The 27,480-nt window shown below is 39.7% G+C and overlaps 1 protein-coding gene across 1 annotated transcript in view; it reads right to left on the minus strand.

The window, feature by feature from the left end:
- The window catches only part of SLC35F4 (solute carrier family 35 member F4), a 183,381-nt gene that overhangs the window by 25,152 nt on the left and 130,749 nt on the right, over window positions 1-27,480 (minus strand). The window lies entirely within an intron of this gene.

The following is a 27,480-nucleotide window of genomic DNA, read 5'->3' on the forward strand; positions in this document are numbered from 1 at the left end:
CTTCCATGAACCCTCAACCCGGTCTCAGCTTCGTGGGCCTACAACCAGTGCTCTCACACAGGTCACTGTGCTCAGAAGGAATCCCAATCCCCTCCACACACACACACATCCGGGGGTGGGTTTTCTGTAGTTGCCATCTGGAAATTCTTAATATTTTTATCTCCTAAACTGTTCTTTATTAAGTGGCTTTTGATGGGATAATGGGGCACACACAGGAGCTTGGAGCCTCAGCTCATGCATGGCCTTGTCTCCTGCTGTCTCTCTACATCCTGGGGTGGGTTTTCACTTTTGTCCCTGCCTACCAATCTCACCAGATTCTGGGCACGGGCGTGGGAAGCATTGGGTTATCAGGGTGGGACCGCCAGCGTCCGTGGGGGCCTGTCCTGACCCAGCAAGTAAGTATCCCCATGTCTAAGGGAGTAGACATTAAATAGCAAATAACAAAACACGATGACATGGGGAGAGATAGATAGATAGATAGATAGATAGATAGATAGATAGATAGATAGATAGATAGATATACAGACAGACAGATAGATAATAGGATAAGAAGGGAAAAGTCATTTTTCTGCTTTTTGACCAAGAGGCCCTACATTTTCATTTTGCACTGGGACTTGAGATACATTGCCAGTCCTGTCCGAACCTAAATACTCCATTCCAGTGAAGCTGTTTCTGGCTGTGTTCTGATGCCTTACTTTCAGTGCTGACAGCTTTTAGACCTTTGGTGTTCCATTCCTCCACCTGGGACACTGAATCAACACAAATCCTTGAACACTAAGATCAAGTCCTGATTGGTTCATGCAGTCTTTGCTGTTAGACATACTTGTATGCATCTGTACTTTCTTTGAACATGTACTGTCTGAGCTCATTTGGACAGCAGTCATGCACTAGCTGCCCCAATACTTAATTTTCTCATGTGTGAAAGCTTTGACTCTATTTTTGTAAGCTGCCGATGTCAGCGACTGTTCTCTCTCGGTCTCTCTTTAAATAAACGTCTAAATTTGGAATAATTTTATATTTACAGAAAAGTTAAAATGATAGTTCAGAGAGTTCCCACATTGTCTTCATCCAGTTTCCTCTAACGTTAACATTTTATATACCCCTGGTACATTTGTCAAAATTAAGAGATGAACATTGGCAATTACTATTAACCACACTTCAAACTTCATTTGGATTTCACTAGTGTTGTCACTAATGGCCTTTTTGTTGTCACTAATGACCCTTTTCAATTCCAGGACCCCATCCAGGATACATTACATTCAGGCATCAAGTCTCCTTAGCCGCCTATGACAGTGTTTCAATCTTTCCTTGTTATTCATGACCTTGACAGTTTTGAGAAGTACTGCTGAAGTGTTTTGTAGAATCTTCCACAGTTGGGGTTTTCTCCTTGTTATATTGAGATTATGCATTTGGGGTAAGAATACCATAGAGAAGTGTCCTTATTACATGATATCAGTTATTACACTCTACCAATACGACTTATTACTCATAATGATAACTTTGATCGCCCCGCCAAAATAGTGTTTGCCCGGTTTTTCCAGTCTTTCTCCCCTTTCCATACTTTGGTCTTTGGAAGCAAGTCATTAAGTCCAGCCCATACTCTGGGGTGGGGAATGGGGAAGTGTTAAGCTTTACCTTCTGGAGGGAGAGTGTTTACCATGTATTATTTGGAATTCTCCTGAAAAGACTTGTCCCTTTTCTCCCTTTATTTATTTAACCATTTATTTATATCAATAGAACTCATGTATATTTATTTTATACTTTGGGTTATGATTAAACCTTTTGCTCAAATTATTTCAGCTTTCGCCATTAGGTGATTGTCGTCTGAGTTCCTTTGATATGTTCCCATTCTTTTGTGTTTTCTGAACTCCTCCTTACTTTCTGGCACTCTGGTTCAATGCTCTGGCCTCATTTTTCATTCTTCCTGCCTCACTCCTACAATCAGTCATCTCTCCAAGGATCACTATTTCCTTTAATTGGAGAATGATATTTAGAAACCAAGAACTGGCTGTGTGTTTATTGTTACTAGAGCACCCCTGAATGTGTGTCTTCTGAGTTGTCAGAGCTAGGAAATATGTGTATCTATGTCAACCTATGCATATGAGTATATCCATAATTATTCCTGTTATCTATATAGCTTATACTTTTTAAATGATCTCTAAGAACCAGGTAAAATGCTCTATATACAGTGTGACCTCAAGAAATACTTGTTGACTTTGATGAGTAGCAACTGGGATGATTAAATGTAGAGGATCAGAACTGACTTGGACGCTGACAGCCATCAGTTCCAAGACAAATCTACTGTTTTGACCGCTCTCTGGGGGCATTTGTGTAAGGCACAGCTCCTTGTAAGCTGTGAATTTCTTTAGTCTCACTGATACCTGGTGGAGAACAGAGGCTATCATTTGCTCTGTGTCATGGAGGCCATGTCTTGTTGTGGTACTTCTGAGATGTCAAATGAAAAGTGAAATCTTGATAAAATGATATCTTGGCTTTAATTTGGCTTTGAAGACATCATGTTATGTACTATGTGAGTAATCACATGAAGCAATCAAATCAGAACCTCGAGCGAGAAGCAGTGATGCCCTCCCCCCCAAAAAAAGAAAGCTGGTGTTCCTGAACCATCATCTCCCACAGAACCTAGCAGGACAGCAGTGTAATGTAGATGCAAGTGTTAGTTGCACAGCTCAGGCCTCTCCATCTACAAGACAAAAGTGTATCTTGTCGTCTTTTCTTCCTTTTTCTCTCAATCTTGGGAAAAACTAAGTAGAGGTATATAAAAATGGAGGGAGCTGTATATATATCAGTTGGTGTCTCAAGTTGACTTCATTAAAATTTATTATTTAATCTTGCATTTAGAAAAAAAACAAAAAATATACAGCTACTCAAAAAGTCAACAGAAGCATTACATACTGATTACTATGCTTAAATTAATGCTATGTTAATATTGTTATTATCAAAGTATCAAAAATATATAGGTTGTTGTTTTCCATATCCAAAATATTTACTGTACCTATGTTTCTAATTGAATATTTCAAATTCAATGAAAAAAGGCTGTCTAAAATTCAGTGAACCCTCATTTATTCATGTTCTTCAAGAGGGACTGCCATTCAGATACTCCAAGTCATTTTCAATTATCTTTCGAGTATTTTTTATAATTTATTTTTACATGAGGTGTGCCTTCTCATGTCTTCTTAGGTGAATATCAGGTTTCATTTGGCAATCATTTGGCAATTATAGGAGGAAAGAAAGAAGTCCAAAAATACGTTGGATAGCAAGTTGAGATGGGGTTGAGATGAAATATTGGCCATAGGAACTAAAAAGTTGGTTAATCACGTGTAGCTAGCAACTGTTGGATTTGTAAGCTAAATGAGTAATTTCTCTTGCTTCCTCATTTTCACTGAAGTGTTATGCCCTGGCTCCTGGACCTCCTTATAAAAAATAGCCCCACACCCACTGCCTGCTGCCAGCTGCCTCCCACTGGTTGATTTGTGGAAAGACCCAAGAGGAGTTGAACTACTAGAAATATTTAAATCATTGTCCTAAAAAGGCAAACTTGAAACTTCAGAGCCAGGCCCAGAGGCACGTTTAGGGCTGGGGCCGTGAAATAGTCGTCTTTAGTGCTGTAAATGAAGAAACTGTCCAACACTCTATGGCCTGGTACCACTCAATTAATATAAAGCCAGTGCTGACAAAAATAAATATTCAGAATGTCACCTGGATCATAAATAAATCATATCTATTTTCTATGCCACAGTGAGTGCCTAGGCATTGCAAATTCAGTTAGTGAGCAGTGTTCAGACCTCAATAGGTATTGAGAATAAACGGTAGTAGCAGTGATGGGTTGGAAGTCTCTCATTAGTCACACCAGGTGATCATCCCCTCTCTCTTATAAAGACCTCCCTGCTTAGGCAGCCCTTACACTTGTCAAACACATGCTCTGGATTTGTATTTTAAAGAAGGGGTTGAGGTCAATATTCATGTATTCGGGCTCCTTTCTCCCAATAAATTATCATCCTTAATATTTGCTTGTTTAGATCATTTCTGGCCCTAAATCTCCCTCCAGTACCAAGCTTTATTTCTTTAGTGCTGCCAGGGCTGACCCTCCACTGTGGCCCTAATTACACCAATGTTTTATTATATCTAAAGTTGTTTTCCTAATTCCAGCTTCCTCTTATCTTGCCCATACCCAGTTTCTGACTCCTCAATCTTGCTACACTTTCTGTCATCTGTAGAATTAGATTATGGGTGATTTTTGCTGAACATTCATAGAAATCTGAAATTGATTTTTAAGTATTCCCAAAGTACCTAAGGAATAATTTTGAATCTATTTGGCTGGTCCCATATATGAATCAGCAGAAATACCTCAAAGTTGCCTTTACCATTTTTTTTAATGACAGTCCTGATTTTAAAGAATTTCCCAGATAATAGAAAGTGTGTTGTTGTTGCATAAGAATACATAACAATTAAAAAAAAAATCTCTGAGCCCAGTTAACAACTCTGAATGTTTTTAATGTGGATACCTTGGCCCTCTGTCCTATTTTTAACTGCCCAGCACCCAATTCCCTTCTTGTTTAGGAGGACACCCCTTTTACACGCGCCTTGGTATGAAACAGTGCCCCATATTCCACAAAGAAAGCTAAAGAAACCCAAATAATTCTCCATGCCCCTGGCAGTAGGGGTGTGGGCACAGATGGCAGGGGTGTGGGCACGGGCAGGAGGGGTGCGGACATAACTCAGTTTCAGCAGATAAGACCCTTCTGTCCAGAACTTTGAGTCTCAAGGAAGCTAGGATTGTTGTCAGCAGGGTGTCAGGTAGTAGGTGAGGGCGATAACAGCATCCTGGCAGATTGCCCCAGCGGCTCAGCAGCAATGGCCTCTCAGTTCCTGAACATTTCCCGAGGTTCTGTGAGTCTCTCCTCCCAAATCTACCCAGTAAGTCTCCCTTTTGTTAACCAGCCACAGCCGACCTCTGAGGCTTCGGGTCAAGAGCCTTGTCTCCTACCGAGTCTCCAGGGCCTTCACAGGCACCCAGCCCCTCAGCCCCTGCTCACCTGGCCCTTCCCCTTTCCTTCTGATGTCTTCACTCATCACTTCTTCTTTTTTTCCAATTTTTAAAACGCTTTCAGTTACACTTAACATACAATATTATATTAGTTTCAGGTGTACAACATAGTGATTAGACATTTATGTAACTTACAAAGTGATTCCCCCGAAGTCTAGTACCGATTTGACCCCATACATAGTTATTACAATATTATGCACTTTATTTCTTATGTCGTGCTTTACATCCCTGTGACATTTATACAACTGGCAATTTATACTTCTTAATTCTTTCATGTTTTTCACCCATTCGTCCCAAACCCCTCTCATCTGGCAACTTCACCGCTTCTTTTTGGATTGCAGCCACCTATGTGGGGCAGTATCTGTTCTCAGAGAGGGGCCCATTGAGAGCATGAAGATTTTCTGGAATTCTTGCCAACTTCCCTATAAGAACGTAATGACATACATTCTTAAAGGGGCATAGCTAGCCAAGCTATCTTTGCTGAACACCTGGGGGCAAGCTTTCCTCTGGAAGATCGCTGGCTGATTGCCAGTGTGAAGGTGGGGAGGGAGAATAAGCTGCAACACGGCACTTTTCCCTATGTCACTCTGATGCCTACAACAAGTAGAGATTCATTGGCCATACAGTAAATACCCCTGTCCTGATGGTGCTGAGATATTCACTTTAACTCACGAAAACCCAAAGGAATTTAGGATCCCCTTTAGGACATTTCCCATGGAGATCAGCTCAATAAGTTGAAGTAAAATGGTAAGAAAATGCTGTGCTGTACGAAGAAAATAAAACTAAAAGTGCTGTCCTTGTCTGATATAAATCTATAGTTCAGCTACTCCTAGAGCAATAAATATAGTTCTGCAAGCCGTACCTTAGCACCGCCCCCCCTTCTCTTAGGTGGTAAGATGCTGGCCTTAAGACTACACAACTATTTTGCTTTTTATAATACCATATACACTATTCCTAAAACACATGCAAATAACGTAATGGTATTTAAAGTCATATTTTAGATGCAGTAGGTGTGTGTATGCTTGGAAATAACTTCTTGTTAAAGTAACTGATTTTAATTTGTTTTCTAATACTGGTTTTTCATCTGCTGAGCTTACTTCCTGGAATCATCCTGTTTGCTTTTTAGTAAGTCTTCATATTGCCTTTCTTCTAGTTGAGGCTGCCCCCAAAGTCTGATTTCCTTGAAATATGAACCAAGACATTTACCCACATACGGTATAGGTGGATATGACGAGTACTAAGGTTGCTCTATACTTTGCAGTATCACTGCCATCCTCTTGCAATGTCACTATTGCCCCGAAAATCTTGGGAAATATTCCCTACTGATGGCAGAAACCCTTTACTTACAAATTCCTCTCTGGTAGGCTCTCCTGAAAAACATTCCCTTCCAAATGGTCCTTGTGAGTTTCTTGATTGAGGATTTGACAAAGAATTAATAAGGCAGATTCATAATTCATTAAACAATTCAGGATCAACCAAAAGACCTGTGGCTATTAGACTAATTCATTAATTCATTAATTAGCATGGTATTGATGCCTACTAAGTGTCTAGCCCTCAGCTAAGTACAAAGAAGACAAAAAGGCGTGGTGATTGTCCTCATTTTCTTACAGTCCAGACAGGGGAAAAGCCAATTACACAGTCATTTCTATAAAGAGAGCTACATGCCGAATGGGTGGATAAGTCAGTCTTTAATCAAGGAGTCAACTGATTGCTCAGCCCCTTGCCCCTGCCAATAGTCCAGAAATATCTTCTCATTTGGGAACCGGCTTTTAAACCATAAGCCTATGGATCAGTTCACAGAATATGTATGCCTTGTTTATGAGCAGAAAGAAAGAAATGGGCAGTTGAGTATGCCAGGGTACAGCTAATGCCGTTAGCGTATACATTTGTCACTCTGGGAGGGGAGTTCAAGTCAGGAACTGGTAGAGGCAGGTGATTACTAACTTAAGCTACAATCTAAATAAAACTATTTGCAGGTTTCTGCCTTAGGGGTTATGAAGAAAGTTGAACAACCAGCATCAGGTCATTTTCACAATTTTTATGGGTGTCCTCACCAACCAGGTATGTGAGTGACACAGTCCGTGAACTGAAACCCACAATGGTAAGTCCCAGCTCCACACTCATATAAGCCTCTTCCTTACTTACCTAGATCCTACTTTCCCTTCAGTGTCCAGCTCCAGGCCTATCACCAACTATCTGGGCCCAGTATCTACTTCCAAAGTTAACTACTGCCCCTGACTAGCTTTAAGCAGGGAAATGGAATGATCAGATTTGGGTTTTTAGAAGATTGCTCTACAATGTGGAGAACGGATTAAGAGGGAGTACATCAAAGATAGAACTGCTTGTTAAGAGACCACTGGCAGTGGTCTGGGGAAGAGATAATAGTGGCTTTGAAGAAGTTGTAGCAGTGAGGTCAAAGGGAGGAAGATTTGAGAGCTATTGCAGAAACAGAATTGACATAACTTCATGAATGATTGGATGTAGAGAAATGGTGAAGGTGAAGGAGTCAGTTTCTGTCCAGGACACCAGAATGGATAAGACACCATTCACTGAGCTAGAAGAAGGACCTAGTTTGAGGGGAGGGTGATGAATATAGTATTAGACATGTTGAGTTTAAGGTGCATAAAAGTTATCCAAGGGAAGATAGACAGCAGGCAGTTGGGCACACGGTCTAGAGTTCAGAAGATAGATTTGGGTTCAAGACACAGATCTGAAAGTCATCATAATATGGACAAGTCATTGAAGCCACAGGAGAGGTTAGGGGTTGAACTGTGTCCCCTCCAAATTCACATGTGGAAGTCCCAACCTGCAGTATGTCCGAACGTGACCTCATTTGGAGATAGGGTCTTCACGGAGGTAATCAAATTAAAAAGAGATCATTAGGGTGGGCCCTAATCCCATATGACCAGTGTCTTTATAAAAAGGGGAAATTTGGACATGCGCGTGCATGCGTATACACACACACACACACAGAAAACACCATGTTAAGATGAAGGCAGATTCTACAAACTAAAGAATGCCAAAGATTGTCAACAAATCACCAGGAGCTTGGCAAGAGGCATGGAATAGATTCCCTCTCACAGGCCTCAGAAGGAAGCAACCCTGCTAACACCTTGATCTTGGACTTCTAGCCTCCAGAACTGTGAGACAATAAATGTTTGTTATTTAAGCCACAGAGTTTGTGGTACTTCGTTATAGCAGTCCTAGGAAACTCCTACAGGAGGGAAAGAGGCCATCCAGAGAAAGAATGCTGCATTTGGTGCCTAATCAGCCAATGCAATAGCTTTTATTAGTTAGGTGGGGAAGTTAAGGAGATAAAGCTTCTCAATCTCAAGATCTGTGAATTCCATACCCTATAATAGAAAACTGATTCAAGCCAATCACCCTTGCCTGCAGGCAGCTGTACCATAAGTCTCAGGATGTTTGTACTTCCCCAAGGGACAAAACCTATATGCATATGAATAGATGGAGAGCACATCATTGCATCTCTTCCCTTGCTGGTTTTGGGAAGGAATGCAGCCACAGAAGCAGAGGCTGTTCTTAGCCTAGGGAAGGTGGGGGGCTGTGCCCACCTCTATGAACCCCTTGGGTTCTCCTGTTGGTCCCCACTGGACTGCACCTCTCTTAGGTTGCTTTCCATGTGGAAAGTCGTGCCCGTCTTTGACTATCCAGCCACCTTTCTGAGACCACACAGGGAGGCATAAGGTACAAACACAAAGGTTAAGCAAAGTCCCGGAAAGGACCTGTCTCGCAGACTCTCCTTTCTTTGTGGGCAAGTACAAGGAGACAGACAGTTAAGCTGCCGTGTGGCTACAAGGATGTAACAATATGGGAGCCAAAAAAGGAGAGTAAAAGAAGACCAGGGCACAAAGTGTGCTTTTGTGGTACCACAGTCGTTGTTGACCATGGATTACTGTTTGTAGAGCAGTAGGGGCAAAAGGATTGGCATTTATTGAGAAAGATGTGGGAGGTGAGAAAGCACATGCTGGAAGTATAAACAGCACACAAATGCAAAGAGAAAGGAAATGTATTCTATATTGAGATTTTGAAAACACCAAAATCATGTTATTTTAAGGAGTAGATGAACCATACCAAATCTGTTGTGTGGGAGGGGGAGGATGGACATACATGAAGACGGGTGGATGGAAGGAGACCAAATCTCTTTGCTTTGGTTCACAATACATTGGGGAAAAGAAGCTAGAAAACAGATGAATTATAACGCAACATAGAAAGCTCTAATATACTAACAAATCCTGGGCTTAAAGGAAATGAAGATCTACAGCATGGATGGGTAGATACAAGAAAAGAAGGCAGAGTCAGGTAATTCAGGATAGCTTTGTTGGAAGAAAGATAATCCTTTTCTCACCATGCAAAAGGTTCATAAAAATCTTGCATGGCTTTGTAATTTAATAGGAGAAGATATAAAACTTTCTTTAAGCTCCCTGAAATCTTCCTACCCTGAATTCAGGAGATCTGATTTGGCAAGTTAATCACCTCTCTGCTGCATCCATGGTTGTTGCAAATGTCCAATCCAAATCCTCACTATAAAGGTCATTTCTTGGCCAAAGATGAGGAATATATATTAAATTTCTATTCCTTTGGTAAGCAAATGGAATAAATTATCTCCCGAGAGGACCGTACTTATTGAAGTGAGGCAAATTACAGCAGCTCTGCAAGTGATAGAATGCTTAATGCACCGTTACTGACTACAGAGCATAATATATTTTAAAATTCTCTTGTAGAGGCAGCTCCTGCAGTTTGTTAGGCATGCTCACTCTTGCAATCCTAAATTTATCTAATGGAGTGGAAGGTACTTCTGATGTTCACGCTGTCTGGAAGATGACTTAAATATACTACACAGGGCATGGGATAAGGTAAAAGGTCCTGCTGGCAATGCCTTCTAAACATTCCTTGCTCCATCTCCTCTTGCCCTCTTTACCCCTCCAGTTCCCCACATTATGCCTTCATTGGCTCTCTCTTGCATAACTGACTGCCACATGCTCAGTCCCCAGGACTGCACAGAGAGGAGCTGCCATGTGCAAATAGGTTATCTGATATCAAAGAGAAAACTCTGGGTATCCTTGACCCACACACCTACAGCCCAGAGGCTAATTTTCCTGGCCACTGTTTTGGCTAGAGGAGATTTAGCAAACCTTATTGGTTCATTCATAAACAATTGCTGAGGGGTCTCCTGTGTGCCAGACATTGAACTAGGCTATATGGGCTACAAAGAGGGCAAAGACCAAGTCTGTCTGCGTTGGTTCACAGTATATTGGGGCAAAGAGGCTGGAAAACAGGTACGTTATAACCCAATGTGGAAAGCACTAATATACTGACAAATTCTCAAATGAAAATGAGAACCTACAGGAACCTGAGCCTGGAATGTATAAGAAATTGTGAGACCCCAGAAGTAGGAACAATACTTCCGGGACAATTACTTCTTGGGAAACTAGCCCAAACCAGCAGGAAAACAGCCTGTGGTGTGTGGGGTCATCTGAACTCAACAATAGTGACGCTAAGTTGTAATGATGTGCAACTTGGGCTAAAGACCAATTGTGGTTTTCAGCCTTAAAAACTCTGTACTCAGCTCCCTTTTTCAAGCGACATCCACAGATCCTAATTCCTTGGTTTATTTCAGTCAGGGTTCACTTTTCTCAGAAACTTCATTATTTTTTATTAATATGCAAACAAAAGGTTGCAGGAGTACAGAAGACTGTGCTTTATATGTTTTTGTCTCCACCATCAATGCCTAGCACAAGAAACCTGGGTGGAGAAGCTTTCTGTAGAGACTAAAAGGATAGTGAGCGTGGTTCAGTGCTCACTCATGCATCCAACAAATATTTACCGAGTGCTTCCTATGTGCCAGGCACTATGCTAGCTGCCAAGCAGAGCTTAATTGATAACAAACAGGGTCTCATCCTTGTGAAGCTTAGTATAAGGGAACAAACATATAGACATATGAATACAGCACGAGTAAGCAAATACATCAACAAATAATTACAAAGTACAAGGAGTGCGAAGAAAGCAAGAGGGAATGGTGATAGAGAATAACAGAGTGGTGTCCAGGTAGATTGTTGTAGTCAAGGGAAATCCCTCTGGGGAGATTAAAGGTAAATGGAGACCTTAGGTTGAGGAGAAGATACAAATACAAAAACAGAGGGAAGAGTGATTCAGGAAGCAGGTACAGCACGTGCAAAAGCCCTGAGGTGGAAAAGAGTTTGGTGAGCTTCAGGAACAAAATACAGGTCAGTGTAGGTGGAGTACCATAGACAAAGGAGAGAAGAGCATAAGATAAGGTTAACAAGGAGACAGAAGCTAGATCAATTTTGAGGTGGGATATCTGGATGCAAATATCTACTGGGCAACTGGACACATCTGACAAGAGTTTGTGGATGAAGACAGAATTGCTCACACAAACCTGGAATCATTCGCATCAATGAGACAGCGGAAAACGGGACAGGAGATTAACTACCTAAAGCTGTGACCATAACGTAGATGCCCAGAGGGTCCATGATGAGCACCCTGGGGAACAGTCCTGGGGAACGCCTGTTACCAAGCAGTGCAGAGACTGAGGTCAGCAAACAAAACAGAACAGAGGAGTCACAGGCAGAAGCAGTCATAGAGGTGAGAATGTAAGACAAGAGAGTTTCAAAAGGGAGACACCAAACACTACCAAGAGCTCGGGGAGATTGCAGGTGAAAGAAATACCCACTGACTAAGGCTGTACGGATGTCACAGGTGACTTGCGAAAGCAGTTTCCGTAGCGAGTAAGGGAAGGAAGTGGAAAGACTAGCGATGGAGGCAGAGGTATGAGAAATTGGAAGGTAGACAGCATCAGCATCTGGTGAAGGGTTATTCCAGACATATGGGACAATTCCAGCTTCGATCAACGTGTACAGGATGAGTTTTCCCTCTCATTGCAAACAAAACTGGACAAACCGTATGAGGCAACTGTTTGGCCAGTAGGTGGTGCAAGATGGCAATCCCTAAGAAAGGTCACCAGGAAAGCTCCATGATCTCCAGCTTTTGCTTGAGGAAATTTCCTGCCCGGGGTGCAGAAAGCTGAATCTGAGCAGAGCCTTGAGGTACCACCAAGTAGAGGAGGCAGAGATCAAAGTTTGGGGCAGCTGAAGTCATTGGAATTCATGGGGCAGTCAGAGAGGAGGGAGCTGTGACTTCTGAGGCTGTTACAAGCAAGTCACAAGTCACTGGCTTATTTCTCCAGCCATGCCATTGATTACTTCTCCCCATCCAACACTTGGGCCTACAATCTGTGAACTCATATTTAAGTTCAAAGTCTCAGTTTAAGTGTTGCCCACGTTTAAGGGCATTCCTTGACCATTGGCCCCACTCTGTGCATGTGCGTTTACCTAATAACACCATATTGCATTGTAATTTCTGGTTTATATATTTTTATCCCTGGCTGTCAGCTTCTTAATAGTATGGGCTCTGTCTTGGCCATTTCTGAGTCCCCAGCCCTGGCACTTAGCAGCTTTTTGTGAGCATTTGCTGAGTTGCCTTGCCTTTGAGGAGAAACTAAGTGTAGCACCTAATTATGTTCAATAAATTTAATGTGTATATGTCTTATCATCCTCGCACACATTCAAGAAATATTTAATGACTAAATGAATAAATTGACACCATTAGAAATGCCTTAATTAAGAACAAAAACCCATTTCTACTTGTTTTGAATCTCTTACGCCTCTATGAGAGGATGTTGGGTACACACTAACTACTGAATAAATACTTGTGAGATTGGTTGATTAGCAGGAAAATCACTAAACTCTAGGTGTTGTCAAGAATTTCCTCATATTTGCATCTTTGAAATGTGAGCACGGAATGGAAACCGCGGTGGCAATTACTTTTAGATCTCTCACGAACACCGGATGCAGTTGTCTCTAAGGCAGGGGTGTCCAAACTGTGGCCAACTGTGGCCCACAATCCATTGTTAATTGGCCCGCAGCAAATTCCAAAAATATATTTAGTTTACTTAAATAAACCAAGGGAGACAATACGTACTTCACCTCGAGTGAGTGGCATGGACTGGTATTTGTATATTTTACCGCATATGGCCCTTGGTGAAAAACAGTTGAAAAAAGTTTGGACATCCCTGCTCTAAGGAGTCGCCACATTTAAGATCTGAACAGCAAGGACAGGCTTGTTTTTGTGTCCCTATTTCTGTCTTCTGGATGGAGACCATTAATAGACAAGCTGAGCTGTTCTGATCAGCAGGGGCATGGAACAGAATCAGCTTTCCAGGCTTTTTGGCAAATCTTAATAGAGTAATTATACAATTTATTATGTGTCTGGTTCCATCAGGGGCCAGATCAAACAAAGTGAAACATCTGACGCTTGATATTTACAAAGTCTTATTTGAGGGGCAAAAGGAGAGTCTGCCGTAGCTTCCCTGAGAAAACGGCAGTTTGTGCCACGCTCTCTATTCCTTTCTGGCCTCACCCATGGACCACTCACAGTCACAAGCTCAAGTCCCCCTGTCCTCAATTGCTCCAATGGAGCAATTGCTCTACTGGAGTCCCAATTGCTCCAATGATGCTCTTTGATTTCTCAGTCACTTGGAGCAGCATTCACTAAGAGGCATTTCTAATAAAGCTACGGTCTGAGGAAACTTGTTCCCATCTGAGATTTCGCACAAATTTTTATCTTTTCCCAGAAGCTGCTGATAACATAGCTTTCAAAATTTTTCAAAGGTCCAGCTTGGCTTCCGGCATGGTCTCCCGAGAGCATAAATTCTGCACCACAGCACAGTTGAAAGGGCCCAGATTTGGAAGTCAGATGACCGAGGACAGGATGTCAGCTCTGCCTCTCACCGGTGTTATGCTCTTAAGCAAAAGGTCTTTCCTCTTCAAGCCTCAGGCATCTCATTGGCCAGAAGGAAAGTAATATATATCTAGTGGGGTTGTTGTAAGGATTGGATAAGATAATGCATATCATTGTTATTTTATTTACAGAACATCATAGTGCCCAGAATAGTGTCGTTCACCTAGAAGGCTCTCAAAAAGTATTTACTGATGAAATTTTGCTTAAACTGAAGGCATATGTTAGGTTGGGCAAAAGTAACTGCAATTTAAAAGGTTAAAAAAAAAAAATTGCAAAAACCGCAATAACTTTTGCACCAACCAATACCATAGACAGAATCTGACTTATAAACTGGAGTTTTTCCCAATTCTAAATGCTTTTCCTCATTGAAACAAAGTTATAAAGAGTGGTTTGACCATGGACTGGTACTAAAATCCCCTTTAGTATATAATATTGCTAAGATGCTATTTATCTGCAGTGGGGAAGCACAGGCATTAAGCAAAACAAGAGAAACTGACTGAAAACAATTTTATATTTATGTTGGAAGTTTGTGGTTGTGGAAAAGTAGGTTACATTTAAGAAAGAGAAAGAAGTTGCAGGTAATTACTGGGGGAAGCTTTTATGTATTTCCCAAAGACTCTCGGTTGATGCCCTGCATCTTTATTCTGTTTCATTCCCATCAAACCTGAATACTGCCTTCTTTGATACAGTTTATCCCATTAGCATCAATTCTTGGCTTATCAAATGGTGGGGTTTCAAGAGTGTAGTGTATTTCCCAAGGAACAGAAAACTTTAAAAAAGAATGAGTGAGAGAGAAACAGAATAATTTTTATAATAACTCTAAGAACAAGTTGAAAAAGAACTTGGAAGCAAATGGAGTTAAGTGTGTCGAGGTGTGTGTGTGTGTGTGTGCGTGCGTGTGTGAATTCTACCTCAGGCAATCATTTTAATGTAGACGTGAGCTGTCATAGCAGAGGAAAATGGTATATGAGCGCCCGCTCTCTCCCTCTCCCTCTTCCTCTCCCTCTCCCTCTCTTTAAGGGTGAAAATGGGAGTGGTAGTCAAGATTTAAGAACAGGGACTTCCCCATAATGGCTTCCAGGTAGATATGTCAGCCATTTCAGAATTTGGTTTCCATTCTAAAACAAGTGCTTAAGAAGGGCTTGTAAAGCAACATGAAGGAAAGGGTCTGGGTGACTCCTTTGGAAAGTCACCTAAGTTTCCTAGATTTGGGTGTTTACAGTTTACATCTATAAAATGAGCAAGTGGGACTAGACACTGTATGGGAAATTTCAGTGTGAAAATTTTAACTTTTATGAAGGTCTTATGACATCATACCAACTAATACTTTGTTTTCACCTAAGTACCAGTTAAAATCATGGCTTTGCTTATGAAACCCAATATGGTTCTTTTTTAAATTATTTTTCATTGGGGAACTTTTTAAAATTATTTAAAATTATTTTTTATTTTATTATTTTTCCAGGGCCCATCAGCCCCAAGTCATTGTCTTCAACCTAATTGTGGAGGGCGCAGCTCACTGGCCCATGTGGGAATCGAACCGGCAACCCTGTTTTTAAGAGTTTGCGCTCTAACCAACTGAGCCATCCAATAGCCCCCCAATATGGTTCTTCACCTTCACTTGCTTAAAACATTATCTTCCCTAAGCATTGCCATGACAATTGCCATGAAATGGTTTTGTGTCTTGTAAGGAGAGGAGTTTCAGAATTATACTGACATATAGGGCAAATCATTTGGAACTTTCCCTGGAGTAAAAGATATATGTGAGAATTCCTGAAAGAACAAGAAACAGAAACTGTCTTTCTTTTTAAATATAAAAACTGCTCATATTCCACAGTGTTAAATACTGCTTTAAAGAGTGTATTTTCAAGAGAAAATTCAATAGGATATATGACAAATTTATTAGACTTGTGTGCTAGGGGCTTTTATCAAAGGACATAGTTTTTAAAATCCACTGCACACGTTGTGAAATTGATCATCTTTACAAAACAACATCATAAAGTTTTAGAATCTCACTTATACATAGAGAAGGGATAGGGTTAAATTTGGAGTTTTGCCTGAAAAGATCATTATACCAGAAATTAGGATTTCCAGGGCTTAGTGGCTGGATTACCTCCTGACTGAGTATCTGACCCTGGATGTTTTCTTTTTGTCATTCTGTCTCTTGATTGTCTATACCGGGGGTGCCAAAAACATATATACAAGTGGACACTTTGGTCAGCATTGCTCAAGCAGTAGTTCGCCATAATCAGAAGTGTCCAGATGCTGATGGTAACCACTTTGAGCACCTCTTGTAATTGCAGAAGTCAAATATGACTTGCATTCATCTTTTATCAGTACATATTTGAGTATTACAATTTTAATAGTCTTTTTCATTTTTTAAAAATGTGTTTACACTGTTTTGGCACCCTCTGTATATAGAACTGGAAAATGACTACCATTTTCTCATATCAAGCTCTTATTGCTATGCTTGTGTAGTTTTTATTATAATATTGCAGTATAACACAAAATTTACCATTTTAACCATTAAGTGTATAATTCGGTGGTATTAAGTATATTGATACTGTTGTTCAATACTACCATCCATCTCCAAAACTTTTTCACCTTCCCAAACTATAACTCTGTACCCATTCTCTTATGTTAACAGTGTTTCTCTTCATCTACTTGGAGCATCAACCAATAGAGGTCTCATACCATGCACCCCCTAAGTGTGGTGGTGAGAAAATAATTTTACAGAATTGTGAAGGAGAAATTGAAAAATGCAGACTCACTAATTTGAGGTCAAATGTGCTACAAGGTTTACATATCACATTGTAATGATTAAAAGCCTTGTTGAGTTGCCCTCAAAAGTGTGAACGTTTGAACTAGGTGATGTATAAGTGTATACCCACACTGTGAAAGCAGAACAAGAGGATTCTTGCCCCTTTCAGTTAAAAAAAAAAAAAAGAAAAAAAAAGAAAGGAATTCCGAGAAGACTGACAAGAGGTAAACACCTCCGGAAGATCCACCTTCCAGGGATGCAGATGAATCAGGTAGGCTGTTGCATGTTCCCAGAAGACACACCCCTGTGTGCCATTCCACCTGGGGATTTTCCCAGAATCCACCTTTCACCTGTCTACTCTCCATTATTTGCTGTTCATTTTGAATCCCATTCCTTTTACTTGCTGCTTTGGACAGTCCTTGCCTTCCTTTCCTGCCTCTGCTTGCCAACGGTTCCCCTGCCCCTCACATGTAGCCACACTCCCATCTTGGATAAGAACAAGATTCCCTTTTGCTTAATCCTGCACCACTGTAGGTTTGTCCCATATTGGAAACATGAGCTCATTCTAATTGCACTTATTCATAAAAATATATATATATCTGTATATATATATGTATATATATATACACACACACATACATATATATGTAAAAACATGAATGAGCTACCTAATCAGAGATATGTGTTATATACAATGTGTTATGCATTTGTTCAGCCACTTACTCAACAAGCATTTACACAGTACCCTGCAAGTACTAGGCACTATTTTAGGTGCTGGGAAAATAACTGTGAATGAGAATGTTGCTGCCCTCCCAGAGTTTAAAGTCTTTAAGGAAATATAGACCAGAAAATGGGCAATTACAATGGTATAGATAAGCAATATGATTGGAGAATAGAGTGGATCTATCTGAGGCATGGCAGGGGAACTAGCTAGGCTGGGGGCTCAGACAAACTTTCCCGGGGAAGTGAAATCTAAGCAGAAGCCCAGAGAAGAAGGAGTTAGCCAAGCAATGTTGTAGGGAACCTGACACACTGCATGCCATTCACAGATAATGATAATTTCATTTTTTTAAAAATTAAATGTGTCTGTTATCCAGAAGAGAAAATAAACTCTTACCTGATGTGTAGGCAACAGAAAGGACTTTAAAGGTGCCATCTAAATGCAGTAGAGTTTGCTTGTCTTTGGGGTAAATAATGAGGCTGTCTTGTGATGAGATTTATTTTCTTTTTGCATTTCAGTAATAAAATCACATCAAGTGAGACCCTTATATTATATCTCTTAATATAAGACCCAGCTTATTTTACTATAAGGCCGGGTCTATACACTATACTATACTATACTATACTATACTATACTATACTATACTATAATACTGGGTCTTATATTAATTTTTGCTCCAAAAGATGCGTTAGAGCTGATTGTCTGGCTAGGTCTTATTTTTGGGGAAACAGGGTATATTTGATTAAAGAATCCAATCATTCATTAAACATTAGTAATGTCTTTATTCTTTACACCTCACATCTGAACTCAGACATGAAAAGATGTATGTGCTCTGTCAGAGGCTCTTAATCTATGATCCAAGGACATCTGGGGCCTTCAGGAGGTCCCCAAATGTTGAGAAATTATATCCAAAAATTGTGTGTATGTATATATTACTGGGGAGAAATTCCATAACTTTTAATTGACTGCTCAACAAAATTCTCACATCTCCCAAAGTTTAAGAACCACCGCTCTGAAGTATGGCAGCAAGTGCTAAAAGGGCAATTAAAGCGAGATGGAACTTTAGAGAACCTCAAATGTGAATTATCCCACTTGTGGATTAAGAAATGGAGGTACCATTTTATCCTCATATTCAAACTGAATGTGTTCTCCAGGCAAGAAAATTAACTTAAAATGTGGCAATGAAGATTCTGGTTAACATAAAACCAATTTAAGGACAGAATTCCAAACTGTAAGGACTGCTAATCAGTAGAGTGGTGTTTCTAAAAAGGAGTACAGAACTTTCCTTTTTCAAAATTTTTGAAGAAAAATATGGGATTTTTATCCCCCAGAAATGTAAGGTAGAGGATTCCTGGCTAAAGGCAAGAGAATAGACAATGTGACAATGCAATCCGCAGATGCCCCCATTCTCTTTCCTCATCTGTGCCAATATTCAGGCAAATATGACAAGCCCATCCAAACACTGCCTTATATATACAAAACCACCATGGAAAAGGTTATGTGCTTGTTCTTCCAGCTTTGCCAGCTGGAAGTAATGGAAGACTTCAGACCCCATAACTTGTTCTGGGATGGACGTAAAACTCCAGTATTTGGGATTCACATATTTTATGATTTGTGATCAATTGGACATAGGCCAGATTTGAGGTTAGCTCTGTAGTCTCAAAAAAGCTTCCTTAATTAAATAAAGATATTATCACTTTACTAATCCAGAAATTAAAAATCTGTTGTTTAAACTAATACAGGTAGTGTTGATAAAGAGAGAATTTTAATCCTTTTTCCTTTAAAAAAAATCCAGCCTTTAATGTATTAGTTTGTAAGATTCCATATTAGTTAATATCTCTGAGTCGAAATAACTGGCAGTTTCATCTTAATCAATTAATGTTATTTTCTCCTTCGTTCTTTAGAATTAGACTCAACCCAAGCTTGCATGGAATTTCAGTTAGGCTGATAAGGACCTCAGTTCAGCTACGTAGGAAAACATGCATTTGATTCAATTTCTTTAGTATTCCTTTATTTGTTCAAATGCTAGACTCTCATCTAGAAGTCTTTACATACTTTCCTTATCTACATTGTGCTGCCACAAGAATAGCAGCTAAGTAAATTACGGAGACATTAGAGAAGCCCAAGAAAGACCTCTGCAATAAAAATGCAAAAATAGAGAGCTCAGCCTCCAAATCAAGTGAACTCTAAATAAGTCAAATCTAAGCAACTTTTTGAAGTTTTCTCTTTGGGGAATCTCACAAATTCTCCCTAAGATAATTTTCATCTCCAAACCCCCACTTATGTAAGTAAAAACTGTATGTAGGCAACAAGTAGTTTCAGCTGTATTTCAAGGATTTTTACATCAGTGAATACATTCACTGATGACAACACTGAGCACGAGGAAAATAAACCAGCCACACAGAGAAGGGCAAATGCCTGTAAATCGGCATTTACCGCCTGATCGAGGCACGTTTCATTCAGAGACACTGGAAGATGCTAAGGGCATCACTCGTGCCCAATATTTCTTCATCTTTTGAAGTCTTGTTTACAGTGATTTCTCTGCGTTCAGTTTGAATCTCCTGTTCTCTAGTAAACACTCTGCTTCAGCTGCTGAAATCTACAAGTACTGATGTGCTCTTTCCCTGGGAAACCATGCAAACAATGTTTGACCTCCACTAAAATTTTTCTCTAAATCAATTGTTAGGCACAGTGGGAAACTATACCAAAGGAAGAGGGAAATCAAGATTGCTCTCCACTTAAAGTGCAGCAGGGTTGCTGAACTGAAGCGTTACATATCTACGTATATATTACATTATCTATCTATGTATGTATAAATGTAAATGCAACTGAGGCAACATATTTTCACGGTGAAGCCAGAAGGAAGCAACTGCAGCAAAATCTATGGAAAAATGTTGAATCCACTGTGCAAATCATATGGGATGATTGTGATGCCAGGTTTTGCATTCTGACTTTGATAAAAGGTAATTAATTTTTAGAGAAACTTCAATATTAAAATGTTTCCATAATCAGAATTTTCTTATTTAGTGATGACAGATATTATCACTATATAAGCATGAATTTACTCATGACCAGCACAGATAGATCTCCATGGTTGCTATGCACTTGGATGCCCCAGATTGGAGCCCAGGAAAGAGGGATGGAGCTTGAAAGCATCAGTGCAGAGACTACAGTCTTTGGAGGAGCTGACAAAATGCAGGGGGAGCCTGAAGGAAGTAAATAAGAGCAGGCCTCTGGCAGAGCTCTGAAGAATACTTAACAAAAAGCCCCCAAAACCTTTTTAGCTTGAAATAATTTAAAACTTACGTAGAGGTTGAAAAAAATTGTCCAGAGACATCCTGTAAACACTTCACCAAGCATTTTATCACACTCATACAGATTGCCACAGTCAGGTTACCCAATAGCTTTATCACCCCCAAAACCCTCCCACTTGCTACTGCCCTTCAGCTGCACCCAAGGTCGTTGCGTCTATCAATAGTTTGTTCCTTTTTATTGCTGACTAGTGTTCCATAGTATGACTCTACCCCAGTTGGAACACTAACTGTTAAGGGACTAAGAGAAGAAAAGTAGCCTACATATGAGAGTAAGAACAGAAGACCAGACAGGGGAGAAAAAGGAGAGCTGGAGTCCAGAACTAGAGGAAGAAAAGTGCTCAGCTGTGCCAATGGCTGCGAGTGAGACAAGGACAGGAAATTCAGCAGCAACAACCACAACCAACAAGGTAGTGAGAATCCACCAAGTGCTAGGAATGTGCTAGGCTCTGAAGGCAAAACCGGAAGCAAAACCAGACCTGGTCCCTGCTCTCATGAGTCTAGATAGTGAGATGAAACTAAACAAATAATCTCACTATTAAAATATAAAATTTTATAAGTGTGGATGAAAGGGAATGTTTGTTACAAGACAGTATAACAGAGGGACAAGACCTAATCTAGAGTTTATTTATTCATTCATTTCTTTTTTTATCTTTTCATTTATTGTGCAAGACTTATTGAGTGTCTAGTATATGTGCCAGCTCTGTGAAAGATTATAGGGAGATAACAGTAAAGAAGATGGACAAGGTTACTTTCTTTGTGGCACTTACATTCTAAGGTGTGGAAGTGATGTTTGAACTGAAAGATCTTAATGATAAGAAGTAGTGAAGTAGATGTATGATGGCTTCTCCACGGAAAGAGAAGCATACGCAAAGGTCCTGTGGCAGTGTGCAGCATGGTTCATTGGAGAAACTGAGAAATGTGGCTAAAAGCTATTAAGTGGTTTTAAACAAGGAAGCCAGCTGATCTTACTTATAAAAGGATCAATGGGGTAATTGTGTGGAGAGTGAACTATAATGGAGTAGGGAGTTCCAGCGAGAGATGGTGATGGCTTTGGCTAGAATGGTGAAGATGAAGATAAGTAGCCGGAATCAAGCCAATTTTGGAGACAGACCTGACAAAATATGGTGCTAGTTTATCCAATCCAAGTCAGGAAAGGGGGTAGAAAGCAGCGGATAAGAGAGGGAAAGCCTTAAGAACAACCTCTGAATTTCTGGCTTTTGCAACTGGTGGATATTACTGAGCAATGAAGGAAGAATATGGGAGGTGGGAGGACACATCAGGATGTGGAGAGGGGTGGAAGGGACACTAGGTGATCCATCTTAGGTGTGTTAAGTTTGAGAAGTCTATGAGACACCCAGTGGGGATGTCAGAAAGTCTGCTGGATTGCACAATCTGTTGCTCAGAAGATAAGAGTAAGCTGGAGATACATGGGAATGGTCAGCTGAGATATGTTTTAAATCGCTACAAGTTTTGATGAGATCAGCTAACACACCTAAAGAGACCCAGGGGGAAACAGAACTGAGCCCCAGGAGCTCCAACATTTAGAAATGAGGTTGAAAGGGAGCCAGTAAAGGAAACTGAAATTCAGAAAGGCCTCAAGGATGGTAGCTTAATATGCCCCATTTGAAATGCCAAAAGAAATTATTTTCTAGGAATTACTAATGTATTCCTGGAAGCTAATGAGCTGTTTTGATTCTGAGAACAAATTTAAGTAAGTTTGAGAAGTTGCATCAAACAATTCATGCCAGTGTATTTAATTACGCCAACACATACGGCTCTTAAACACCACTCACTACTTCAACAGCAGTAAAAATGTCGGCAATAATGCCAGGGAGAACGGAACTTGAACTCATAGCTTCCTGGCTATACCAGGTGAAGTAAAACAGCTTTTACTTCCAGCTTTTATTGTTGACTTGTTGAAGTAGGTTTTGCATGCTTTTAACAAATACTTCAAGCAAATTATCCATAACTTACACAGCAAACCTTAGTGACTGCTTCACAATCACCAAGCCAGAGACAAGAAGGGAGCAGAGGTGGGCATGTAGGGATTGAGGAGAACCAGAAGGAGTTAGGCACAGTTTACTTCCCTGCGGAAACCCATCCAAACTTCAAAACTAAACACTGGGCACAGCCACTTTTGGTGGGGATGGGAACAGCCTGAGCAGAACTGTTTTTTGTAGATTCGATTTACTTACTAAGCATGTAGGTCTTACTGAAATATTTTGAAAACTTGTTTCTACTCTTATTGCAAAGGCTACACTGGAAATACCCTTCTCAGCAGCTCTATTCCTTGGGCTGTTCCTAACAGATTTGTAGCACGTTTATAGATTTCTTTAACAATTTATAAAGATTGCTCATATACCCGATTTTACGTTACCCTTCCATTATCTGTGAGGCACTTACTATTATCTTTGCTTAACTGATGAAGAAACCAAAGCTTAACAGGTTGCTAAAAGTAATCTGTCACATTGCCAACAGCTTTCCAAGTAAACACTTTAAGATTGTTTCATTCCTTGGATCTTGAGCTTATTACGCTAAGCAAAATAAGTCAGACAGAAAATGTAGACAACCATATGATTTCACTGATATGTGGGATGTAAAACTGAAAACAAAGGAACAAGACAAACAAAGAAACAAAAACTCATAGACAGACAATAGTTTAGTGGTTACCAGAAGGTGGGAGGGAGGGGATGGTAGAAGAGGGTAAAGGGGGTCAAATATATGGTGATGGAAGGAGAACTGACTCTGGGTGGTGAACACACAATGTAATATACAGATGATGTATTACAGAATTGTACATTTGAAACCTATGTAATTTTACTAACCATTGTCATCCCAATAAATTTTAATTAAAAAAAAAAGATTAGTTTCATTCCAGAATCGTGTATAAAGTACTTGCTATGGATCAGGAATTGTGCTAGCTAGGATCTGGACATATAAAAATAAATCAGGTAACGATTTCTGCTCCCAGTCTACTGATACTTGTTAGTAGGGCTACCAGACAAAATCCCATACAATATACGGGATAGACTTATACTAAAAAGTATTGTTTATCTGATTCACATTTAACTGAATATTCTGTATTTTTATGTGCAAAATATGGCAACTCTACAAGTTATTAGAAATTTTTATGAACCACGGAGGCCAACAGAGCCCTCCTTGTTATTTTTTACATTATACAAAGTGATTCTAAATGGTTTGTTTTCCAGAAAAATTGTATCTGCCAACAAAATGCAAAACACAGACTGATGTTTATTAACCACAGTATAACCAGACAACAAATTATAATTTGTTGTATTACAACAATTATAAATTATTTTTCTAGCTAAGAAAAATTTTTTCTCTTCTAACATTATATATAAAATTCTTTTTTAGTTTACAAAGAGTTTTGCACGCATTATCTCATTGAACCTTATACAGAAGAAATTATATGAAGCCCAATTTACAGAGGAGGAAACCAAGGCCTAGAGAAGCCACCTGACTTGCTTATGAGTGAATAGTAAGTCATGGTGCTCTGAAACCAGTTAATCAATCCCCAGCTCAAGTGCTTCTTTTTCTACAGGATTCTGGATGCTGATGACAATAATAACTGCTAAAGTAGAATCCTAAAATTGAACTCTTCCTCCCTCAGTTTTGGATGAGGCCACAAAGGCAGAGGATAATATAAAAGTTGTCAGGTGTCCCCAGATCCTAAGTCAGGGTGCCTTTCCTAAGTCCATCTATAAAAGAGACAGCTCTGGAGAGAGTTGTTGATGAGCTGTGCCATGGTACCCTGGCTCGGCCCCTCACCCTGTGGTGGTGGAGGGGGCTGCTTCTCCCTCACTTTAGGTTGATGGGCAACATGGAAATCACTTGGGGCACTTGCTGTATGTCCATAACTCAGCACATGAGACTCAAGGTAAATTAATGAGGGCTGGCTCCAGGACTTTTGCTGGACCTTTGGGAAAGGTACTCTTTAATTGTTGAGATTGCTCAAATTGGTACAGTACAAGCTTAGAGTTTTTGTGTTTGCCACAAAAGAAAATGGAGAAAGACAGGGTCATCATTGTTTTGGCATTCACATCAGGTTTCACCTAAACACAATACAACCCCTGGACTTTTCAGTTTTATAAGCCAATAGATTCTGGTTTTGTTTTTCTGAATCCAGTTTGCATTAGGGATCTGTCACTTGTAAATGAAAGGGTCAGGACCATTTTAATGGCCCTAAGCAAGGGAAGCTGATGACATTTGACCTAATAGCTGCTACCAGCACTTGGAAAACAATTTGAAAACAACCTCATTAGCAAAATGGAAGATTAAGTCAATTACAGAGTTTGACCTGACAGGAGATAATGAGAGGTGCCCCTGAATCACCATACTGCCTGTTCCCTGCCCAAAATGTATCCTGCCTCATTAATGACACAAGTTATTCTATTTTTCTTTTGTGAAACCATTTTCTCATCCTCTCTTATTTATATGCATAAATTAAAAAGACAGACGATTAATCGAGAAATCCTCACTTCCCCTACCCCCAGGTTAATACGGTATCTTCTGCTTGAAAATAGCTTGAATCTATAACATCTTATGTTGGTTCATGATTATGCTTGGTTAACTATTCACCAAAAATACAAGTTTATTGGTTTCATCAGTGTCAGATAAAACTTTGAAATATGTTCTTAATTGAGGATCTCATAATTCCATTTTAAAATAATTCCCAGAACATTATTGCCTTCTTCGTGCGAGGCCTGATAATTTATTAGGAGATATGGCAGAGAACATGGTACTGACCCCAATTTATTACATAAGTGACAATGGTCTACATCTACTAGTCTGCTAGGTATATTCATTATGAACCTACTAGTACGTACAACTACCACTACTTCTACCAGCAAGCTCCTGCCTTAGTATACTTGGCCTCACAGGTGTTCTGGAGCAATGAAGGGAAGACACGGGTTCATCTATCAGGAAGAACCTTAAAAAACTCTTTTCAGCTTATGGTACCCATGGACATTATGGGTACCTGAGGTATCCTCTCAAGTCCAACCTGAAGAAGCAAACTTTTCTTCAAAGCAGACAAAGGCCAGTCCCTTCTTCTCTATTAAATATCTTCTCTCTTTTCCTCTCAATACACCCCCTTCCTTAGACTATTACAATTCACATCTCATAATAAGTTACTGAGTCCCTCATTGGGAAAGGCGGGCACAAGAGGGGAGGGAAGGTTAATGTTTCTCTCTAAGGGTCTCCTCTGGTTTCCTTATCTTCTAATATGCACTATAAATGTTCTAGATGGATCCGTGTGTTTTCAATAGACCAACTACATGGTGTTTCCAACATCTTGGCAACTCAAATTCCATGAACACCACTGTGTAAATATGGGAAAGATAAAGAATCCACTTCTGCTCATCTAAACCCTAATCACAAAAAGTACCAAGCAAAACAGAAGTACAAAATTACTCTAGACCTTAGAAAGGGAAAAGAAATGTCAGAAAGCTTCATGCCAAGAGAACACATGAACACATAGGCTTGAACCAACTGTAGATTTGGATGTTTTCTGTCCCTTAAATTGCGGCTCTGAGTAACTCTCTTGTTTTATTTGGGCACTAGTTCTTTCAACAAATTTCACACCCAACAAAGTTCAGTGATGCTTTCTTTCAACGTGTGCCAAATACTGTTTAAGAGCATTAAAAGGATATTTTATTTGCTTCTTTTTTGATAAGGCATCACCCCTATTCTACAGATGGAAAAATTGAGACCTAGAGAAGTAAAATGACTAAGGTTATACAGTAAGTATAATCACACAGAACCCTGATACATCATTTTGGGTAACATAGTTCCCATAAGTTTGGTTCACATAGATTATCTCTGTCAAAATAGCACGTAGAAAAGATGAATATTTTTATGTTCGGTCCTTAAAAAAAAAAAAACCACTTGAAACTCAAAAGGAATCAGGTGAAGTTTTACAAATTATATTCACATAAAAATAGAATTTACACAAACTCGATGGAAGGCAGACAGTTGATACACTGTGGAATTTATGAAATGATAGAAAATAGACATTTACATGAGCTATGAATTAACTGGTTAATGAGGGCTGACTCTGCACACCAATATAACGGCTTTCCAGTCCTTTATAAAAATTCATTTCTTCTTGCTAGAAGGCATTATCACAGTGAAAATAAATACTGTGTTATAAAGAGATCCTGTAAGCAAATATTACCTAGGCTTAGAGAGGAAGCAAAGATAATTAGTTATACAATGTAAGCTTTTTTCTGTTCAGTATCATAGGCACCTGTTACACCTTAATTATTTCCTCAGAGGAAAGATGATCATGGATATGCTAGTTTAAAAAGAGAGGTTATGATTAAAGTAAGGTGGCGATGAACAATACTGTGCTTCAGTTTCCCTGAAAATCTTACCAAGTCAACAGAGATGGCCCCCGAATAAGATGCCAGGGACCTGAATCTCTCTGGACCTGAGTTTCCTCATTTTTTAAGATGAGCATGTTGGCCTGAATGACCTTAGTCAGCAAAAAACAACAATAAAACAAAAACACCCTTCAAAATAAATGTTGGTGAAAGGAATGAATCTATCTTTTTGTTGCCTTACTTAAAAGCAAATAGCAAAATCCTCACACAGTTTATCAAAGACAATTGACTAATCTGAATACTTAATTTTGAGAGTTTGAGAGGTCCTCAAATGTGCTTTCTGCTGTGGCTCTGTAATTGTGCATATGAGAAGAGGGGAAATGATCTATGATATTGAACCAAAGCTGATGGTTCATCTTACAAACAATTCTAATCCCAAA

The sequence above is a fragment of the Rhinolophus hipposideros genome (genome assembly GCF_964194185.1).
Source record: "Rhinolophus hipposideros genome assembly, chromosome: 5".
NCBI lineage: Eukaryota > Metazoa > Chordata > Mammalia > Chiroptera > Rhinolophidae > Rhinolophus > Rhinolophus hipposideros.